The following is a 16,071-nucleotide window of genomic DNA, read 5'->3' on the forward strand; positions in this document are numbered from 1 at the left end:
GAGAGAGAGAGAGAGAGAGAGAGAGAGAGAGAGAGAGGGGGGAGAGGAGGGAATGAAAGAGAGAGATATTAACACACTAATCACCTTTCATGACACCTCACCAGTGCTTTAAAACAGCATGGTTAGAAGTATACATAACTTGCCAGCATATGATTACTCCATAAAGAAGATGGCATAGTAATTCAAAGCAGTCTCAATATAGGTCTAACATAATCAACATTTTACCCCTACCTTGACTTAAAGCTGAATGCAATAGCACAGCAATAGAATGAGGGACTCTGTGTTTAAATTAACTGTATAAAGGTAATGTGTGTTGTGACGATTTTTCCCATTTGGTGTAACTTCTATCTAATTTATATTTGCATACGGATAAGCCTTCAATATTGAATAGATTTGTATTATTTAAAAATAAATATACACAAATGTGGTGATAGATTTTTTCCATTCTGTGTCCCATTCACTAAATGTATCTATAACCATACTTTTTATTGATTACTGATAACAGAATAGGTCCTTTGAGAAGTATTTACTTTTTCTTTAGCGTTCCCTAGTTTAAATATTTGATAGCACATATTGCAATAGTGATATTTTGTTGTAAATAATAGGATATTTTTTCAGTTTAATTTTCTCTATTATAACAGCTGAGCCTGGTCACATACTATTTGCAGTACAAGATTTTTTTTGTGAATGGCTTAATGAGTGTCTTTATGTCTGTTGGTCTACACAGCTGGATTAAATACTCTGGCTATACAGATTATGGCTTTCTTACTGTGAGAAAATGGAACCTGAAAGGCAATGGTATAAAGATGCCTTCCTTTTGGTAATAGTATTTGTTACTGTTTTATATATGAAACTTCAATTACCTAGACAGAAACTAATTTAGGGCTAGATTATGGCCCCAAGTTATCAAGCCGTCAACCTCAAATACGCTGGAATTCCGCAGCGTATTTGTGGCAAGGCTGATTCGCCATAGTTATCAAGCCCTAGACACCGGCAAAAGTAGAATTTTGTGACGTAAGCTTCGATCCGCCGGACTCAGTCCGACACAGATCGATGCTTACGTCACTACAGATGTTCTGCACACAAGTTCGGAACAATCTGACTACTTTTGCTAGTTATCAAAAAACTAGCAGGTACGCTTGGCACTTTTCCGGCCCAGCGTACCTGGTTTTCAAACTGCCGCCCTGGAGGCGGCGGATCCCATAGGAATCAATGGGAGTCTGACCATAGTGAAAGTTCATGTTCGCTGCTGCCAGACATCCCATTGATTCCTATGGGAGCTGTCTACACCTAACACCCTAACATGTACCCTGAGTCTAAACACCCCTATTCTGTCCCCCCTACACCACCGCAACTAAATAAAGTGTTTACCCCCTAAACCACCGCTCCCGGAGCCCACCGCAACCTATAATAAATATGTTAACCCCTAAACCGCCGCTCCCGGTCCCCGCCGCAACTATAATATATGTATTAACCCCGAAACTGCGGCTCCCGAACCCCGCCGCCACCTACATTATACCTGTTAACCCCTATCCTGCCCCCCCTACACCGTCGCCACCTATAATAAATTTATTAACCCCTATCCTGCCCCCCCCTACACCGTCGCCACCTATAATAAATTTATTAACCCCTATCCTGCCCCCCCTACACCGCCGAAACTGTAATAAAATTATTAACCCCTAAACCTAAGTCTAACCCTAACCCTAATACCCCCCTAACTTAAATATTAATTAAATACATCTAAATAATATTTCTCTTATTAACTAAATTAATCCTATTTAAAACTAAATACTTACCTTTAAAATAAACCCTAATATAGCTACAATATAAATAATAATTATATTGTAGCTATCTTAGGATTTATTTATATTTTACAGGCAAATTTCAATTTATTTTAACTAGGTACAATAGCTTTTAAATAGTTATTAACTATTTAATAGCTGCCTAGTTAAAATAAAGAGAAATTTACCTGTAAAATAAAAACTAACCTAAGTTACAATTACACCTAACACTACACTATCATTAAATAAATTATTCCTATTTAAAACTAAATACTTACCTGTAAAATAAACCCTAAGATAGCTACAATGTAATTAATAATTACATTGTAGCTATTTTAGGATTTATATTTATTTTACAGGTAACTTTGTATTTATTTTAGCTAGTTAGAATAGTTATTAAATAGTTATTAACTAATTAATAACTACCTAGCCAAAAGAAATACAAAATTACCTGTAAAATAAATCCTAACCTAAGTTACAATTAAACCTAACACTACACTATCATTAAATTAATTAAATAAATTACCTACAAATAACTAAAATTAAATTAAATAAACTAATTAAAGTACAAAAAATAAAAAAAAGCTAAGTTACAAAAAATAAAAAAAACATAATTTATGTAAGAACTTACCTGATAAATTCATTTCTTTCATATTAGCAAGAGTCCATGAGCTAGTGACGTATGGGATATACATTCCTACCAGGAGGGGCAAAGTTTCCCAAACCTCAAAATGCCTATAAATACACCCCTCACCACACCCACAATTCAGTTTAACGAATAGCCAAGAAGTGGGGTGATAAAAAAGTGCGAAAGCATATAAAATAAGGAATTGGAATAATTGTGCTTTATATAAAAATCATAACCACCACAAAAAAGGGTGGGCCTCATGGACTCTTGCTAATATGAAAGAAATGAATTTATCAGGTAAGTTCTTACATAAATTATGTTTTCTTTCATGTAATTAGCAAGAGTCCATGAGCTAGTGACGTATGGGATAATGATTACCCAAGATGTGGATCTTTCCACGCAAGAGTCACTAGAGAGGGAGGGATAAAATAAAGACAGCCAATTCCTGCTGAAAATAATCCACACCCAAAATAAAGTTTAATGAAAAACATAAGCAGAAGATTCAAACTGAAACCGCTGCCTGAAGTACTTTTCTACCAAAAACTGCTTCAGAAGAAGAAAATACAACAAAATGGTAGAATTTAGTTAAAGTATGCAAAGAGGACCAAGTTGCTGCTTTGCAAATCTGATCAATCGAAGCTTCATTCCTAAACGCCCAGGAAGTAGAAACTGACCTAGTAGAATGAGCTGTAATCCTTGGAGGCGGAGTTTTACCGGACTCAACATAGGCAAGATGAATTAAAGATTTCAACCAAGATGCCAAAGAAATGGCAGAAGCTTTCTGGCCTTTTCTAGAACCGGAAAAGATAACAAATAAACTAGAAGTCTTTCGGAAAGACTTAGTAGCTTCAACATAATATTTCAAAGCTCTAACAACATCCAAAGAATGTAACGATTTCTCCTTAGAATTCTTAGGATTAGGACATAATGAAGGAACCACAATTTCTCTACTAATGTTGTTGGAATTCACAACTTTAGGTAAAAATTCGAAAGAAGTTCGCAACACTGCCTTATCCTGATGAAAAATCAGAAAAGGAGACTCACAAGAAAGAGCAGATAATTCAGAAACTCTTCTGGCAGAAGAGATTGCCAAAAGGAACAAAACTTTCCAAGAAAGTAAGTTAATGTCCAATGAATGCATAGGTTCAAACGGAGGAGCTTGAAGAGCCCCTAGAACCAAATTCAAACTCCAAGGAGGAGAAATTGACTTAATGACAGGTTTTATACGAACCAAAGCTTGTACAAAACAATGAATATCAGGAAGATTAGCAATCTTTCTGTGAAAAAGAACAGAAAGAGCAGAGATTTGTCCTTTCAACAACACAAACCTTTATCTAAACCATCCTGAAGAAACTGTAAAATTCTTGGAATTCTAAAAGAATGCCAAGAAAAATGATGAGAAAGACACCAAGAAATATAAGTCTTCCAGACTCTATAATATATCTCTCTGGATACAGATTTATGAGCCTGTAACATAGAGTCAGAGAAACCTCTTTGACTAAGAATCAAGCGTTCAATCTCCATACCTTTAAATTTAAGGATTTGAGATCCTGATGGAAAAAAGGACCTTGCGACAGAAGGTCTGGTCGTAGCGGAAGAGTCCACGGATGGCAAGAGGCCATCCGGACAAGATCCGCATACCAAAACCTGTGAGGCCATGCCGGAGCTACCAGCAGAACAAACGAGCATTCCTTCAGAATCTTGGAGATTACTCTTGGAAGAAGAACTAGAGGCGGAAAGATATAGGCAGGATGATACTTCCAAGGAAGTGACAATGCATCCACTGCTTCCGCTTGAGGATCCCTGGATCTGGACAGATACCTGGGAAGTTTCTTGTTTAGATGAGAGGCCATCAGATCTATTTCTGGAAGTCCCCACATTTGAACAATCTGAAGAAATACCTCTGGGTGAAGAGACCATTCGCCCGGATGTAACGTTTGGCGACTGAGATAATCCGCTTTCCAATTGTCTATACCTGGGATATGAACCGCAGAGATTAGACAGGAGCTGGATTCCGCCCAAACCAGAATTCGAGATACTTCTTTCATAGCCAGAGGACTGTGAGTCCCTCCTTGATGATTGATGTATGCCACAGTTGTGACATTGTCTGTCTGAAAACAAATGAATGATTCTCTCTTCAGAAGAGGCCAAGACTGAAGAGCTCTGAAAATTGCACGGAGTTCCAAAATATTGATCGGTAATCTCACCTCCTGAGATTCCCAAACTCCTTGTGCCGTCAGAGATCCCCACACAGCTCCCCAACCTGTGAGACTTGCATCTGTTGAAATTACAGTCCAGGTCGGAAGCACAAAAGAAGCCCCCTGAATTAAACGTTGGTGATCTGTCCACCACGTTAGAGAGTGTCGTACAATCGGTTTTAAAGATATTAATTGAGATATCTTTGTGTAATCCCTGCACCATTGATTCAGCATACAGAGCTGAAGAGGTCGCATGTGAAAACGAGCAAAGGGGATTGCGTCCGATGCAGCAGTCATAAGACCTAGAATTTCCATGCATAAGGCTACCGAAGGGAATGATTGTGACTGAAGGTTTCGACAAGCTGAAATCAATTTTAGACGTCTCTTGTCTGTTAAAGACAGAGTCATGGACACTGAATCTATCTGGAAACCCAGAAAAGTTACCCTTGTCTGAGGAATCAATGAACTTTTTGGTAAATTGATCCTCCAAATCCTCCAACCATGATCTTGAAGAAACAACACAAGTCGATTCGTATGAGATTCTGCTAAATGTAAAGACTGAGCAAGTACCAAGATATCGTCCAAATAAGGAAATACCACAATACCCTGTTCTCTGATTACAGACAGAAGGGCACCGAGAACTTTTGTAAAAATTCTTGGAGCTGTAGCTAGGCCAAACGGCAGAGCCACAAACTGGTAATGCTTGTCCAGAAAAGAGAATCTCAGGAACTGATAATGATCTGGATGAATCGGAATATGCAGATAAGCATCCTGTAAATCTATTGTGGACATATAATGCCCTTGCTGAACAAAAGGCAAGATAGTCCTTACAGTTACCATTTTGAACGTTGGTATCCTTACATAACGATTCAATATTTTTAGATCCAGAACTGGTCTGAAGGAATTCTCCTTCTTTGGTACAATGAAGAGATTTGAATAAAACCCCATCCCCTGTTCCAGAACTGGAACTGGCATAATTACTCCAGCCAACTCTAGATCTGAAACACAATTCAGAAATGCTTGAGCTTTCACTGGATTTACTGGGACACGGGAAAGAAAAAATCTCTTTGCAGGAGGTCTCATCTTGAAACCAATTCTGTACCCTTCTGAAACAATGTTCTGAATCCAAAGATTGTGAACAGAATTGATCCAAATTTCTTTGAAAAAACGTAACCTGCCCCCTACCAGCTGAGCTGGAATGAGGGCCGCACCTTCATGTGGACTTAGAAGCAGGCTTTGCCTTTCTAGAAGGCTTGGATTTATTCCAGACTGGAGATGGTTTCCAAACTGAAACTGCTCCTGAGGATGAAGGATCAGGCTTTTGTTCTTTGTTGAAACGAAAGGAACGAAAACGATTATTAGCCCTGTTTTTACCCTTAGATTTTTTATCCTGTGGTAAAAAAGTTCCTTTCCCACCAGTAACAGTTGAGATAATGGAATCCAACTGAGAACCAAATAATGTGTTACCCTGGAAAGAAATGGAAAGTAGAGTTGATTTAGAAGCCATATCAGCATTCCAAGTTTTAAGCCATAAAGCTCTTCTAGCTAAAATAGCTAGAGACATAAACCTGACATCAACTCTGATAATATCAAAAATGGCATCACAGATAAAATTATTAGCATGCTGAAGAAGAATAATAATATTATGAGAATCATGATCTGTTACTTGTTGCGCTAAAGTTTCCAACCAAAAAGTTGAAGCTGCAGCAACATCAGCCAAAGATATAGCAGGTCTAAGAAGATTACCTGAACACAGATAAGCTTTTCTTAGAAAGGATTCAATTTTCCTATCTAAAGGATCTTTAAACGAAGTACCATCTGACGTAGGAATAGTAGTACGTTTAGCAAGGGTAGAAATTGCCCCATCAACTTTAGGGATTTTGTCCCAAAATTCTAATCTGTCAGACGGCACAGGATATAATTGCTTAAAACGTTTAGAAGGAGTAAATGAATTACCCAATTTATCCCATTCTCTGGAAATTACTTCAGAAATAGCATTAGGAACAGGAAAAACTTCTGGAATAACCACAGGAGATTTAAACACCTTATCTAAACGTTTAGAATTAGTATCAAGAGGACCAGAATCCTCTATTTCTAAATCAATTAGTACTTCTTTAAGTAAAGAACGAATCAATTCCATTTTAAATAAATATGAAGATTTATCAGCATCAATCTCTGAGACAGAATCCTCTGAACCAGAAGAGTCATCAGAATCAGAATGATGATGTTCATTTAAAAATTCATCTGTAGAGAGAGAAGTTTTAAAAGATTTTTTATGTTTACTAGAAGGAGAAATAACAGACATAGCCTTCTTGATGGATTCAGAAACAAAATCTCTTATGTTATCAGGAACATTCTGCACCTTAGATGTTGAGGGAACTGCAACAGGCAATGGTACATTACTAAAGGAAATATTATCTGCTTTAACAAGTTTGTCATGACAATTAATACAAACAACAGCCGGAGGAATAGCTACCAAAAGTTTACAGCAGATACACTTAGCTTTGGTAGTTCCAGCACTAGACAGCGATTTTCCTGAAGTATCTTCTGACTCAGATGCAACGTGAGACATCTTGCAATATGTAAGAGAAAAAACAACATATAAAGCAAAATTGATCAAATTCCTTAAATGACAGTTTCAGGAATGGGAAAAAATGCCAATAAACAAGCTTCTAGTAACCAGAAGCAAAGAAAAAATCAGACTGAAATAATGTGGAGACAAAGGCGACGCCCATATTTTTTGGCGCCAAATAATACGCCCACATTGTTTGGCGCCTAAATGCTTTTTGGCGCCAAAAATGACGCCACAACCGGAACGCCGACATTTTTGGCGCAAAAGGACGTCAAAAAATGACGCAACTTCCGGCGACACGTATGACGCCGGAAACAGAAAAGATTTTTTGCGCCAAAAAAGTCTGCGCCAAGAATGACGCAATAAAATGAAGCATTTTCAGCCCCCGTGAGCCTAACAGCCCACAGGGAAAAAAAGTCAAATTTTTAAGGTAAGAAAAAATGATTGTTTAAAAGGCATTATCCCAAATATAAAACTGACTGTCTGAAAATAAGGAATGTTGAACATTCTGAGTCAAGGCAAATAAATGTTTGAATACATATATTTAGAACTTTATAAATAAAGTGCCCAACCATAGCTTAGAGTGTCACAGAAAATAAGATTTACTTACCCCAGGACACTCATCTACACGTTTGTAGAAAGCCAAACCAGTACTGAAACGAAAATCAGCAGAGGTAATGGTATATAAATAAGAGTATATCGTCTATCTGAAAAGGGAGGTAAGAGATGAATCTCTACGACCGATAACAGAGAACCTATGAAATAGACCCCGTAGAAGGAGATCACTGCATTCAAATAGGCAATACTCTCCTCACATCCCTCTGACATTCACTGCACGCTGAGAGGAAAACCGGGCTCCAACTTGCTGCGGAGCGCATATCAACGTAGAATCTAGCACAAACTTACTTCACCACCTCCATAGGAGGCAAAGTTTGTAAAACTGAATTGTGGGTGTGGTGAGGGGTGTATTTATAGGCATTTTGAGGTTTGGGAAACTTTGCCCCTCCTGGTAGGAATGTATATCCCATACGTCACTAGCTCATGGACTCTTGCTAATTACATGAAAGAAATAAGTTACAAACATTTAAATAATATTACAACAATTGTAAGCTACTTACACCTAATCTAAGCCCCCTAATAAAATAACAAAGCCCCCCAAAATAAAAAATGTCCCTACCCTATTCTTAAAAAAAAAAAAAAGTTATTTTGCGGGGCATGCCCCAAAGAAAACAGCTCTTTTGCCTGTAAAATAAAAATACAACCCCCCCCAACATTAAAACCCACCACCCACATACCCCTAATCTAACCCAAACCCCCCTTAAATAAACCTAACACTACCCCCCTGAAGATCAACCTACCTTGAGCCGTCTTCAGCCAGCCGACCACCGATGGAACCGAAGAGGAGATCCGGAGCAGCAGAAGTCATCATCCAAGGGGCGCTGAAGAAGTCTTCCATCCGATTGAAGTCAACATCCAGGCGGCGCTGAATAGGTCTTCCATCTGATGGAAGTCTTCATCCATGCGGCGTCTTCAATCTTCATCCATCCGGAGCGGAGCGGAGCCATCTTCAGACGAGCCGACGCGGAGCCATCCTCTTCTTCCCGATGACTAACGACGAATGAAGGTTCCTTTAAGGGACGTCATCCAAGATGGCGTCCCTTCAATTCCAATTGGCTGATAGGATTCTATCAGCCAATCGGAATTAAGGTAGAAAAATCTGATTGGCTGATTGAATCAGCCAATCAGATTGAAGTTCAATCCGATTGGCTGATCCAATCAGATAATCAGATTGAGCTCGCATTCTATTGGCTGATCGAAACAGCCAATAGAATGCGAGCTCAATCTGATTGGCTGATTGGATCAGCCAATCGGATTGAACTTCAATCTGATTGGCTGATAGCATCAGCCAATCATATTTTCCTACCTTAATTCCGATTGGCTGATAGAATCCTATCAGCCAATTGGAATTGAAGGGACGCCATCTTGGATGACGTCCCTTAAAGGAACCTTCATTCGTCGTTAGTCATCGGGAAGAAGAGGATGGCTCCGCGTCGGCTCGTCTGAAGATGGCTCCGCTCCGCTCCGGATGGATGAAGATTGAAGACGCCGCATGGATGAAGACTTCTATCGGATGGAAGACCTATTCAGCGCCGCCTGGATGTTGACTTCAATCGGATGGAAGACTTCTTCAGCGCCCCTTGGATGATGACTTCTGCCGCTCCGGATCTCCTCTTCGGTTCCATCGGTGGTCGACTGGCTGAAGACGGCTCAAGGTAGGATGATCTTCACGGGGGTAGTGTTAGGTTTATTTAAGGGGGGTTTGGGTTAGATTAGGGGTATGTGGGTGGTGGGTTTTAATGTTGGGGGGGTTGTATTTTTATTTTACAGGCAAAAGAGCTGTTTTCTTTGGGGCATGCTCCGCAAAAGGCCCTTTTAAGGGCTGGTAAGGTAATAGAGCTGGTAACTTTTTAATATAGAATAGGGTAGGGAATTTTTTTATTTTGGGGGGCTTTGTTATTTTATTAGGGGGCTTAGATTAGGTGTAAGTAGCTTAAAATTGTTGTAATATTTTTTAAATGTTTGTAACTTATTTTTTATATTTTTTGTAATAGCTTTTTTTATTTTTTGTACTTTAGTTAGTTTATTTAATTTAATTTAATTGTAGTTATTTGTAGGTAATTTATTTAATTAATTTAATGATAGTGTAGTGTTAGGTTTAATTGTAACTTAGGTTAGGATTTATTTTACAGGCAACTTTGTATTTATTTTAGCTAGGTAGTTATTAAATAGTTAATAACTATTTAATAACTATTCTAACTAGCTAAAATAAATACAAAGTTACCTGTAAAATAAATATAAATCCTAAAATAGCTACAACGTAATTATTAATTACATTGTAGCTATCTTAGGGTTTATTTTACAGGTAAGTATTTAGTTTTAAATAGGAATAATTTATTAAAGTATAGTGTAGTGTTAGGTGTAATTGTAACTTAGGTTAGTTTTTATTTTACAGGTTAATTTCTCTTTATTTTAACTAGGTAGCTATTAAATAGTTATTAACTATTGAATAGCTATTGTACCTAGTTAAAATAAATTGAAAGTTGCCTGTAAGATAAAAATAAATCCTAAAATAGCTACAATATATTTATTATTTATATTGTAGCTATATTAGGGTTTATTTTAAAAGTAAGTATTTAGTTTTAAATAGGATTAATTTAGTTAATAATAGTTATAATATTTAGATGTATTTAAATAATATTTAAGTTAGGGGGTAGTTAGGGTTAGTGTTAGACTTAGGTTTAGTGGTTAATAATTTTATTACAGTGGCGGCGGTGTAGGGGGGGCAGGATAGGGGTTAATAAATTTATTATAGGTGGCGACGGTGTAGGGGGGGCAGATTAGGGGTTAATAAGTTTATTATAGGTTGCGGCGGGGTCCGGGAGCAGCGGTTTAGGGATTAAACTATTTATTTAGTTGCGGCAGGGTCCGGGATCCGCAGGATAGGGGTTAATAACTTTATTATAGAGGGCGGCGGTATGGGGGGGGCAGGATAGGGGTTACTAGGTATAATGTAGGTGGCGGCGGTGTCCGGGAGCGGCGGTTTAGGGGTTAATACATTTATAAGAGTTGTGGCGGGGTTTAGGAGCGGCGGTTTAGGGGTTAATAACTTTATTTTTAGTTGCGGGGGGCTCCGGGGGAGCCGGTATAGGGGGTAGAACAGTGTAGTTAGTGTGGGTGCTTAGTGACAGCTTGTCAATAAAGCTGTCAAAAAGCCGAAGAGCAGCAAGATCAGATGAGTGATAACTCTCACAGTCCACTGCTCATCGCCCCGTACTTGGTGCGCGGCTTTTTGACAGATTTTTTGATGACTCAGACAAAAATTTTCAGGTACGCGGCGGCGATGATAGGCGAGATTAGGCGGGCGTATTGGGCCGGCAAAGGCAGGTAAAGTAGACGGCTTGATAACTAGGCCCCTATGAGTGAAACGCAAAATTGCGCTTTCGCAAAACTCAATATTTGCACTCCACTCAGTAAGTGCACTTAAATGTGTGCTAGTATAACATGTTGAGCGCATTGCAAACGTGACCTTCCGTTCTCATTGCCTGGAAGCATTGCGCTCATGAGAGCGCTCTTCCACAGGCTCCAATGGGAGCCTCTTTCTGATGCCGTCAGACACGGCAGAGAACCTAGAGCAGCATTGGGCAGCAAATATAAAATATATATGTGTATGAATCTATACATATATATTTATGTGTTTATATGTGTATATCCCCTCAGTCTAACCCCATTATAACTGCTTTGTGCAGTTATTTAAAAAAAATAAACAGTACACTTTATTTTGGGGGACATTTATATCATTATACCTCTGGTTAATGAATTCTAGCGCAAAGTGCTACAGCGGGCTCGCAGTAGCAATAACCAGCCCCTTGTAATGGCCGGTTATTTAACATGCTCATGAACAGGCAAATTCCCCCCTTTACAGGCACATGTTAAAATAGCGCTTCACTTGTAATCTAGCACTTAGATGTAAATTTGAATTTAAAATGTATTTATTATTTAGGGCCAGCTCTATCAATATCGCTGAATCGAGCTAGGATTAGAGCGCAAATTGGTATTACAAGTCCATGCTAATGAAGAATTACCAGAGAATGTTTAGCTTAGACGACTCACCTTAGGGTGCCCTATACTTTCAATCGATATTGTGACCGTGCTAAACATCACTCATTACAAGTTGAAAGTTATGTGTTGCACTCAAAAGCAATACATAATAGCGCTAAAAAAGTTAGCATGACACCTGAAATAAAGTGTTAGGGCTACATAAAAGCTTTCACTCATATATATACATAGTCAATGTTAGCATGACCGCGCTATCCCTCCTCCAGATGTTAGAGCACATAAGTCTTATGTTTTCTGCCTAACATTTTACCGTCAACGTAATACGAACACAAGATTTGGATAATTAATTTTTTAACTTGAGTAGTGTTAGCGCTCAACAGTGCTAATAGTTTTGCGCTCCACTTGTAATTTAGGACTTAATTTGACACAAGCCCCCTTTCCAGTATATTAGAGTTTGTGCAAAATCATTCAACTCAACCTGGGAGTTTTTTGGCTTTAAATTCTCATTACAATGAAACAGAAGTATTAGCATTTGAATTAGTTCATCCTCCAGTCATGTATGTGCTAAATCCAGAGCAATTGGTTTGTCTATGTTTAGATTAAGTAAACATATAAAGCTATCAGAAAAAGTTAGTTGTTTTTGTTTTTTTTTATGACAGGAGTTTCTGCACATTACACAGAAGTAGAATATATGAAACCAATGCAAAAAGAAAACATGGCAACTAATTGATTCAGTATTAATATTTTTTTTCCACAGATAGATTCAGATAGAGCAATATATTGCACCAGCCGGCTGATTTTACTGACCACCCGGCTAAACTTTTAGCCAATATTAAGCTAAAATGATCTTATATTAAAAATGGTTAATTTGTATTGCACACATGATCATGTATACATTTATGTTAAATTATGCAAATAATTTGTGCTGTGGATAGCAGAAAAGGATATAATATTAGAAAATATTACACTGCCCCACCCCTCTACTTCATAATGCCACTCGGCTGGCAACATTTTCTGTGGAGAATATTGGAGTGAATGATTAGGCAGCAGACTTAGCCATCAAATATTGAATCCCACATAGTTGTCTCTTCATCCTTCTGTCTTTTCCTTAGTGGAACTCTTGGCCCCCAGATGGAATTTGAAAGTTCCAATCAATAGCTTCAGAGCCAGGTATCCCCCTGGTGACCTTTTGATAGCACTGGCCTTCATTTGGGACTTTCTCATTGCCTTCTTGTTTCTCACCCATTGTCAGGATATCAGGAGTTCTGCTCAAGATCAATCAACATCATCAACACACTATACTAGTTGTGCCATTCTGCCCTCAAAGGACTCAAAGTTCACAGATCTGATCACAATTTCCTCTGGTTCCTTTTTCTGTTTCCCTTTATATTTGGATCTCTTATTTAAAGGTTGATTCCTTTAATGTGACTATCCAGCTTTAGCAGCTTTGTTGCTAAATCCCTTTTTCTAGAAAACATGAGTTTCTTCTCATTGGTTGTTAACTCCATGAAAACTGCAACTGGATCTCTTGTTTAAGAATTTTGCTTGAGGATAAACTTTTACATTTTATAATCAGGGATTTAGTAATAAGTTGAGTTAATGGAATCACCTCTTAGACAAGAGATCCAGATGCAGTTTTCATGGAGTTAACAACCAATGAGAAGAAACCCATGTTTTCTAGAAAAACATAATTTATGTAAGAACTTACCTGATAAATTCATTTCTTTCATATTAGCAAGAGTCCATGAGCTAGTGACGTATGGGATATATATTCCTACCAGGAGGGGCAAAGTTTCCCAAACCTCAAAATGCCTATAAATACACCCCTTACCACACCCACAAATCAGTTTAACGCATAGCCAAGAAGTGGGGTGATAAGACAAAAGTGCGAAAGCATAAAAAATAAGGAATTGGAATAATTGTGCTTTATACAAAAAAATCATAACCACCACAAAAAGGGTGGGCCTCATGGACTCTTGCTAATATGAAAGAAATTAATTTATCAGGTAAGTTCTTACATAAATTATGTTTTCTTTCATGTAATTAGCAAGAGTCCATGAGCTAGTGATGTATGGGATAATGAATACCCAAGATGTGGATCTTCCACGCAAGAGTCACTAGAGAGGGAGGGATAAAATAAAGACAGCCAATTCCACTGAAAATAATCCACACCCAAAATAAAGTTTAAATCTTATAATGAAAAAAACTGAAATTATAAGCAGAAGAATCAAACTGAAACAGCTGCCTGAAGAACTTTTCTACCAAAAACTGCTTCAGAAGAAGAAAACACATAAAAATGGTAGAATTTAGTAAAAGTATGCAAAGAAGACCAAGTTGCTGCTTTGCAAATCTGATCAACCGAAGCTTCATTCCTAAACGCCCAGGAAGTAGAAACTGACCTAGTAGAATGAGCTGTAATCCTTTGAGGTGGAGTTTTACCCGACTCGACATAAGCATGATGAATTAAAGATTTCAACCAAGACGCCAAAGAAATGGCAGAGGCCTTCTGACCTTTCCTAGAACCGGAAAAGATAAAAAAATAGACTGGAAGTCTTTTGGGAATTCTTAGTAGCTTCAACATAATATTTCAAAGCTCTAACTACATCCAAAGAATGCAATGATCTCTCCTTTGAATTCTTAGGATTAGGACACAATGAAGGAACCACAATTTCTCTACTAATGTTGTTAGAATTCACAACCTTAGGTAAAAATTTAAAAGAAGTTCGCAACACCGCCTTATCCTGATGAAAAATCAGAAAAGGAGACTCACAAGAAAGAGCAGATAATTCAGAAACTCTTCTAGCCGAAGAGATGGCCAAAAGAAACAAAACTTTCCAAGAAAGTAATTTAATGTCTAGTGAATGCATAGGTTCAAATGGAGGAGCTTGAAGAGCCCCCAGAACCAAATTCAAACTCCAAGGAGGAGAAATTGACTTAATAACAGGTTTTATACGAACCAAAGCTTGTACAAAACAATGAATATCAGGAAGATTAGCAATCTTTCTGCGAAAAAGAACAGAAAGAGCAGAGATTTGTCCTTTCAAGGAACTTGCAGACAAACCTTTATCCAAACCATCCTGAAGAAACTGTAAAATTCTCGGAATTCTAAAAGAATGCCAGGAAAAATGATGAGAAAGACACCAAGAAATGTAAATCTGCCAGACTCGATAATGTATCTTCCTAGATACAGATTTACGAGCCTGAAACATAGTATTAATCACAGAGTCAGAGAAACCTCTCTGACTGAGAATCAAGCGTTCAATCTCCATACCTTCAAATTTAAGGATTTGAGATCCTGATGGAAAAAAGGACCTTGCGACAGAAGGTCTGGTCTTAACGGAAGAGTCCACGGTTGGCAAAAGGCCATCCGGACAAGATCCGCATACCAAAATCTGTGAGGCCATGCTGGAGCCACCAGCAGAACAAACGAGCATTCCTTCAGAATCTTGGAAATTACTCTTGGAAGAAGAACTAGAGGCGGAAAGATATAGGCAGGATGATACTTCCAAGGAAGTGACAATGCATCCACTGCTTCCACCTGAGGATCCCTGGATCTGGACAGATACCTGGGAAGCTTCTTGTTTAGATGAGAAGCCATCAGATCTATTTCTGGAAGTCCCCACATTTGAACAATCTGAAGAAATACCTCTGGGTGAAGAGACCATTCTCCCGGATGTAACGTTTGGCGACTGAGATAATCCGCTTCCCAATTGTCTATACCTGGGATATGAACCGCAGAAATTAGACAGGAGCTGGATTCTGCCCATACCAGTATTTGAGATACTTCTTTCATAGCCAGAGGACTGTGAGTCCCTCCTTGATGATTGATATATGCCACAGTTGTGACATTGTCGGTCTGAAAACAAATGAACGACTCTCTCTTTAGAAGAGGCCACGACTGAAGAGCTCTGAAAATTGCACAGAGTTCCAAAATATTGATTGGTAATCTCACCTCCTGAGATTCCCAAACCCCTTGTGCTGTCAGAGACCCCCAAACAGCTCCCCAACCTGTCAGACTTGCATCTGTTGAAATCACAGTCCAGGTTGGAAGAACAAAAGAAGCCCCCTGAACTAAACAATGGTGATCTGTCCACCACGTCAGAGAGTGTCGTACAATCGGTTTTAAAGATATCAATTGCGATATCTTTGTATAATCCCTGCACCACTGGTTCAGCATACAAAGCTGAAGAGGTCGCATGTGAAAACGAGCAAAGGGGATCGCGTCCGATGCAGCAGTCATAAGACCTAGAATTTCCATGCATAAGGCTACCGAAG

The 16,071-nt window shown here is 38.5% G+C and overlaps 1 protein-coding gene across 1 annotated transcript in view; it reads left to right on the forward strand.

The window, feature by feature from the left end:
• The window catches only part of RPGRIP1 (RPGR interacting protein 1), a 234,936-nt gene that overhangs the window by 145,260 nt on the left and 73,605 nt on the right, over positions 1-16,071 (forward strand). The window lies entirely within an intron of this gene.

The sequence above is a fragment of the Bombina bombina genome, chromosome 2 (assembly GCF_027579735.1).
Source record: "Bombina bombina isolate aBomBom1 chromosome 2, aBomBom1.pri, whole genome shotgun sequence".
NCBI lineage: Eukaryota > Metazoa > Chordata > Amphibia > Anura > Bombinatoridae > Bombina > Bombina bombina.